Source organism: Mustela lutreola, chromosome 7 (genome assembly GCF_030435805.1).
Source record: "Mustela lutreola isolate mMusLut2 chromosome 7, mMusLut2.pri, whole genome shotgun sequence".
NCBI classification, from domain to species: Eukaryota; Metazoa; Chordata; class Mammalia; order Carnivora; family Mustelidae; genus Mustela; species Mustela lutreola.
In genome coordinates this window covers 94,366,806-94,374,449 of record NC_081296.1, presented here as the reverse complement: position 1 = coordinate 94,374,449, position 7,644 = coordinate 94,366,806, and positions in this window count along the sequence as shown.

The following is a 7,644-nucleotide window of genomic DNA, read 5'->3' as shown; positions in this document are numbered from 1 at the left end:
TGGTTCTGGTTTTGCTGTAATTAGAGGTGAGACAATAAGGCAGTTACCCTCTGTGAGCTCCATTTAAAAAAGTGATGATAATCTGCCTATTTCAGAGGTTTGTTATGAGAACTACATGGGTTGGTACTTTATGAAGGGGGTACTGAAATACGTTCTCATTAAATTCAGTGTGCATGACATTGTGCTAAGCACTTCAGGGGATGAACTATGAATAATACTTGGACTTTCACTTCAAGCTAATCAGGTAGGTAAAATAAATACAACTAGTAGATTGCAAAACCAGTAAATTGTTTTATGTAAGTTAAAGAGTGATTTTCACCATTTAAGACAGGATACCTCTAGAGCAGGGGCTCTTAAATCTGGTTGTGCATTAGAATTACCTGGGAGCTTTTAAAACATATCAACACTCAGGTCCCAATCCCAGAGATTATGATTTAATTAGTCTGATATGCCCTGCCTCCCTCCCCTGCACATTCTCATTTTTTTTTTTTAAAGTGCTCTAGGAGTTTTTAATATTCAGTGCTTCTCAAACTTTAACTCCATCAGAATCACCTGGAAGGCTTGTTAAATCTCAGCTTGCTGAGCCCCTCCCCTAGATATTCTGATTCAGTAGATCTGGGGCACAGGTGAGAATGGGCATTTCTTCCAAGTTCTCAGGTGATATTGACTGTCTGAAGATCGTATTTCAAAGCGAGAATATGCATTTGATTTTACTATTAATTTTGTGAATGCAGTCCCTATATTTATTCCTTCAGGCTGAAGAAAGCATGTAGACACAAAAGTCCATCTATTGGTCAGGCAGTAAGAACAGTTGCATGGTTGAGAAAATTAACCCTGTGTGGTCAAATGAATGCAATATCACTTGATCAGAAAGATAAACTCTCCAACAAAAGGCGTCTTCCTGCAATGGAGGCTTGCTTCCAAATGTGCTCATTTGGAATTTCCTCTGTGGAGAGAAGGCATTGTTCATCAGACACCTGGTAAGCAATGGCATGTTCAACAAAACAGATTTTGAAAGAAAGTAGATAAGGAAAGCAACTCAGATTTCTTTTCTCTGGAAATATCTTCCTAAGCAACAGAATGAATGGTTCACCTTTCCAAATCTGTGGGTATCAGAATAGCTAAAGCAACATAGCATAATTTTCAGAAATAGAACCCTATTAAACTTTCACAGCCCATGTAAGATGCCAGTGAGAAAATGTGCAAAATTGATCATCATGTCTTTATTACTTGAAGAAGGCTAGAAGGGCATTGAAGGTTGATGTAAGTGTTAAAATGTATGAATTGTCTATTTTCCAAAGAGTGTAAATCCTAAATGCCCATGAACAGCAGTTATAGGAGACTCTGGGGCTTCAGTCACCTTGAAATTAGGAAAATGAGAAATTTGCCTTGCCGATTTCTTCCTGAGGGCGGATAGTCAAGAGCTGAGGTTTGTGGATGTGTGGATAGAATGACCTCAGTGACTGAGAAGAACTCATACTGTCCTATTTTATCACCTTTTTTCATCATAAATATGTTTTATGAGTAAAAGACACTCATGAAGCTCTTTGCCAGGGTGTTCTTTTTTCTTGTCATGCTTCGCCAATCACAGATTAGGAAAAAAGGGGTTTTAAATACCTATTAAAGTCAAAGTAAAGGGAAAAATTATATCTTGTTAACTTAGTTTTATCATGAAAAAGAAAAGCAACGATGTATGAACTTGCCCTATGGAATAGATAAAGTCTAAGCAAGATTTTATAGGCTCTTGTTTCTCCTTTTAGAGCTGGACAGGTGGAACATCTGTAGTCTCTCCAGACCTGCATCATTTTAGTTCAAGATGACACTGTTTAAGATAAAAATATTATTAAGGAAGACTGGAGATAGCCTAATAGGGCATAAATGAAGATCATAGTATATTATAAAGCAGGCATGGTATTATAGGTTATATAGTCTATAATGTTCAAAAAGCCTTTAAAAATACACTTTAGACAAAAAAGAAGACTATATCAATTATAAAACAAACACTAAAGTGGCATCACAGGAACAGTCATATTTTATCTCTTTAGCAGTTTACAGTGAAAAAGAACGTGCAGCAACAAAGTTCTATTTTTAAATAGGGGCTTTAAAAATACTTGCAAATCTCCTTTGGGTTGGATGGATACTGTATCAGACAAGGTGATGTGAAGGTTGTCAGTCCAGAGTAGGTCTTTATTCCTCAGACTGGGATCACTTTCTTAAACTCATATGGATGACTGTTGGTTAGTGTCTGGTTAAGTCTCTTTTGTGGGCAATTGAATAAAGTGTTCTAATACTCAAATATGATTACATCTTTTGCATTCCCCATTTTGATTAAGGGTGGCATGATTCTTGCTGCTTAAGCCCCAAACTTGATCATCTTAAAGGACTGACCCTCTTTTACTTCCTTCAAATGGCCATTAACTTATGTTAGATTCTACTCAAATGTCTCTAGAAGCTATTACCATTATTCTTTCCTTAAAAATCTTATTTTTGTTAAATTTAAAAATATAGGAAAGTAGAAGGAAGATGAATTAATAAACTTTCATCCTATCATTTTTTAAAAAAGATTTTATTTATTTATTTGAGAGAGAGAGTGAGAGAGAGCACAAGCAGGGGATGCAGCAAAGGGAAAGGGAGAGACTGACTTCCCACTGAGCAGGGAGCCCAATGTGGGGCTCAGTCCCATGACCCTGGGATCAGGACCTGAGCTGAAGGCAAATGCTTAACTGGCTGAGCCACCCAGGGATCCCTCATTAGTCCTATCTTATTCTCATTCACCTTTACCACTTCACTGTGGTCCCATCGTCATTCACCTGGATAATTCCAATAGCCTCCCATCTTCCCATTTTTATCCTTATTTCCAATAGTCTAGTTCTTATGCAACAGCCAGAGTATTTTTATTTATTTATTTAAAATTTCTTTTTAATAAACATATAATGTATTTTTATCCACAGGGGTACAGGTCTGTGAATCGCCAGGTTTACACACTTCACAGCACTCACCATAGCACATACCCTCCCCAATGTCCATAACTCCACCCCACTCTCCCAACCCCACTCCCCCCAGCAACCCTCAGTTTGTTTTGTGAGATTAAGCGTCACTTACAGTTTATCTCCCTCCCAATTCCATCTTGTTTCATTTATTCTTCTCCTACCCCCTTAACCCCCCATGTTGCATCACCAATTCCTCATATCAGGGAGATCATATGATAGTTGTCTTTCTCCAATTGACTTACTTTGCTAAGCATGATACCCTCTAGTTCCATCCACATCATCACAAATGGCAAGATTTCATTTCTTTTGATGGCTGCATAGTATTCCATTGTGTATATATACCACCTCTTCTTTATCCATTCATCTGTTGATGGACATCTAGGTTCTTCCCATCGTTTGGCTATTGTGGACATTGCTGCTATAAACAATCGGATGCACGTGCCCCTTTGGATCACTACCTTTGTATCTTTAGGGTAAATGCCCAGTAATGCAATTGCTGGGTCATAGGACAGTTCTATTTTCAACATTTTGAGGAACGTCCATGCTATTTTCCAGAGTGGTTGCACCAGCTTGTATTCCCACCAACAGTGTAGGAGGAGGGTTCCACTTTCTCCGCATCCTTGCCAGCATCTGTCATTTCCTGACTTGTTGATTTTAGCCATTCTGACTGGTGTGAGGTGATATCTCATTGTGGTTTTGCTTTGTATTTCCCTGATGCCGAGTGATGTGGAGCATTTTTTCATGTGTCTGTTGGTCATCTGGATGTCTTCTTTGCAGAAATGTCTGTTCATGTCCTCTGCCCATTATTGATTGGATTATTTGTTCTTTGGGTGTTGAGTTTGCTAAGTTCTTTATAGATTTTGGACACTAGCCCTTTATCTGATATGTCGTTTGCAAATATCTTCTCCCATTCTGTCAGTTGTCTTTTGGTTTTGTTAACTGTTTCCTTGGCTGTGCAAAAGCTTTTGATCTTGATGAAATCCCAATAGTTCATTTTTGCCCTTGCTTCTGTTGTCTTTGTTGATGTTCCTAGGAAGAAGTTTCTGCGGTTGAGGTCAAAGAGGTTGTTGCCTGTGTTCTCCTCAAGGATTTTGTTGGATTCCTTTCTCATATTGAGGTCCTTCAGCCATTTTGAGTCTATTTTTGTGTGTGGTGTAAGCAAATGGTCCAATTTAATTTTTCTGCATGTGGCTGTCCAATTGTCCCAACACCATTTTATTGAAGAGGCTGTCTTTTTTCCATTGGACATTCTTTCCTGCTTTGTCGAAGATTAGTTGACCATAGAGTTGAGGGTCTATTTCTGGGCTCTCTATTCTGTTCCATTGATCTATGTGTCTGTTTTTGTGCCAGTACCATGCTGTCTTGATGATGACAGCTTTGTAATAGAGCTTGAAGTCTGGAATTGTGATGCCACTAACTTTGGCTTTCTTTTTCAATATTCCTTTGGCTATTTGAGGTCTTTACTGGTTCTATATAAATTTTAGGATTATTTGTTCCATTTCTTTGAAAAAAAATGGATGGTATTTTGATAAGAATTGCATTAAACATGTAGATTGCTTTAGGTAGCATAGACATTTTCACAATATTTAATTTTCCAATCCAGGAGCATGGAACATTTTTCTATTTTCTTGTGTCTTCCTCAATTTCTTACATGAGTACTTTATAGTTTTCTGAGTATAGATTCTTAGTCTCATTGGTTAGGTTTATTCCTAGGTATCTTATAGTTTTTGGGAGCAATTTTAAATGGGCTTCTCTTTCTTCTGTCTTGTTGTTGGTGTAGAGAAATGCAACTGATTTCTGTGCATTGATTTTATATCCTGACACTTTACTGAATTCCTATACAAGTTCTAGCAGTTTTGGAGTGGAGTCTTTTGGGTTTTCCACATATAGTATCATATCATCTGTGAAAAGTGATAGTTTGACTTCTTCTTTGCCAATTTGGATGCCTTTAATTTCCTTTTGTTGTCTGATTGCTGCGACTAGGACTTCTAGTACTATGTTGAATAGCAGTGGTGATAATTGACATCCCTGCCATGTTCCTGACCTTAGTGGAAAAACTTTCAGTTTTTCTCCATTGAAAGTGATATTTGTAGTGGGTTTTTCTTAGATGGCTTTGATAATATTGAGGTATGTGCCCTCTATCCCTACACTTTGAAGAGTTTTGATCAGGAAGGGATGCTGTACTTTGTCAAATGCTTTTTCAGCTTCTATTGAGAATATCATATGGTTCTTGTTCTTTCTTTTATTAATGTATTGTATCACATTGATTGGTTTGTGGATGTTGAACCAACCTTGCAGCCCTGGAATAAATCCCAATTGGTCATGGTGAATAATCCTTTTAATGTACTATTGGATCCTATTGGCCAGTATTTTGGTGAGAACTTTTACATCTGTGTTCATCAAGGATATTGGTCTGTAATTCTCTTTTTTGATGGGATCCTTGTCTGGTTTGGGGATCAAGGTGATGCTGGCCTCATAAAATGAGTTTGGAAGTTTTCCTTCCATTTCTGTTTTTTTGGAACAGTTTCAGGAGAACAGAAATTAGTTCTTCTTTAAATGTTTGGTAGAATTCTCCTGGGAAGCCATCTGGCCCTGGACTTTTGTTTGTTTGGAGATTTTTGATGACTGTTTCAATCTCTTCACTGGTTCTGGGTCTGTTCAGGTTTTCTATTTCTTCCTGGTTCAGTTGTGGTAGTTTATACGTCTCTAGGAATGCATCTATTTCTTCCAGATTGTCAAATTTGTTGGCATAGAGTTGCTCATAGTATGTTCTTATAATTGTTTGTATTTCTTTGGTGTTAGTTGTGATCTCTCCTCTTTCATTCATGATTTTATTTATTTGGGTCCTTTCTCTTTTCTTTTTGATAAGTCTGGCCAGGGGTTTATCAATCTTATTAATTCTTTCAAAGAACCAGCTCCTAGTTTCGTTGATTTGTTCTATTGTTTTTTTTGGTTTCTATTTCATTGATTTCTGCTCTGATCTTTATAATTTCTCATCTCCTGCTGGGTTTAGGCTTTCTTTATTGTTCTTTCTCCAGCTCCTTTAGATGTAGGGTTAGGTTGTGTACTTGAGACCTTTCTTGTTTCTTGAGAAAAGCTTGTACCGCTATATATTTTCCTCTCAGGACTGCCTTTGTTGTGTCCCACAGATTTTAAATCACTGTGTTTTCATTATCATTTGTTTCCTTGAATTTTTTTTTTAAAGATTTTATTTATTTATTTGTCAGAGAGAGAGCGAGCGAGAGCGAGCAGAGGCAGACAAAGTAGAAGGCAGAGTTTGAGGGAGAAGCAGGCTCCCTGTGGAGCAAGGAGCCCGATGTGGGACTCGATCCCAGGATGCTGGTATCATGACCTGAGCCGAAGGCAGCTGCTTAACCAACTGAGCCACCCAGGCTCCCTGTTTCCATGAATTTTTAAAATTCTTCTTAATTTCCTGGTTGACCCATTCATTCCTTAGAAGGATGCTGTTTAGTCTCCATGTATTTGGGTTCTTTCCAAATTTCCTCTTGTGATTGAGTTCTAGCTTCAGAGCATTGTGGTCTGAAAATATGCTGGGAATGATCCCAATCTTTTGATACCAGTGGAGACCTGATTTGTGACCCAGGATGTGATCTATTCTAGAGAATGTTCTATGTGCACTAGAGAAGAATGTGTATTCTGTTGCTTTGGGATGGAATGTTCTGAATATATCTGTGATGTCCATCTGTTCCAGTGTGTCATTTAAGGTCTTTATTTCCTTGTTGATCTTTTGCTTGGATGATCTGTCCATTTCAGTGAGGGGAGTGTCAAAGTCCCCTACTATTATTGAATTATTGTCGATGTGTTTCTTTGATTTTGTTATTAATTGGTTTATATAGTTGGGTGCTCCCACGTTAGGGGCATAGATATTTAAAATTGTTAGATCTTCTTGTTGGACAGACCCTTTGAGTATGATATAGTGTCCTTCCTCATCTCTTATTATAGTTTTTGGCTTAAAATCTATTTAATCTGATGTAGGGATTGCTACCCCAGCCTTCTTCTGATGTCCATTAGCCTGGTAAATTATTTTCCACCCCCTCACTTTAAATTTGGAGCTCTGGAGGTTTTTGGGTTTATAATGAGTTTCTTGTAAGCAACATATAGATGGGTTTTGTTTTTTTATCCATTCTGATACCCTGTGTCTTTTAATTGGGCCATTTAGCCCATTAACATTCAGGGTAACTATTGAGAGATATGAGTTTAGTGCCATTGTATTGCCTGTAAGGTGATTGTTACTGTATATTGTCTCTGTTCCTTTCTGATCTACTACTTTTAGGCTCTCTCTTTGCTTAGAGGACCCTTTCCATATTTCCTGTAGAGCTGGTTTGGTGTTTGCAAATTCTTTCAGTTTTTGTTTGTCCTGGAAGCTTTTTATCTCTCCTTCTATTTTTCAATGCTAACCTCGCTGGATATAGTATTCTTGGCTGCATGTTTTTCTTGGTTAGTGCTCTGAATATATCATGCTGGCTCTTTCTGGCCTGCCAGGTTTATGTGGATAAGTCTGCTGCCAGTCTAATATTTTTACCATTGTATGTTACAGACTTCTATTCCCAGTCTGCTTTCAGGATTTTCTCTTTGTCACTAAGACTTGCAAATTTTATTATTAGGTGACGGGGTGTGGACATATTCTTGTTGA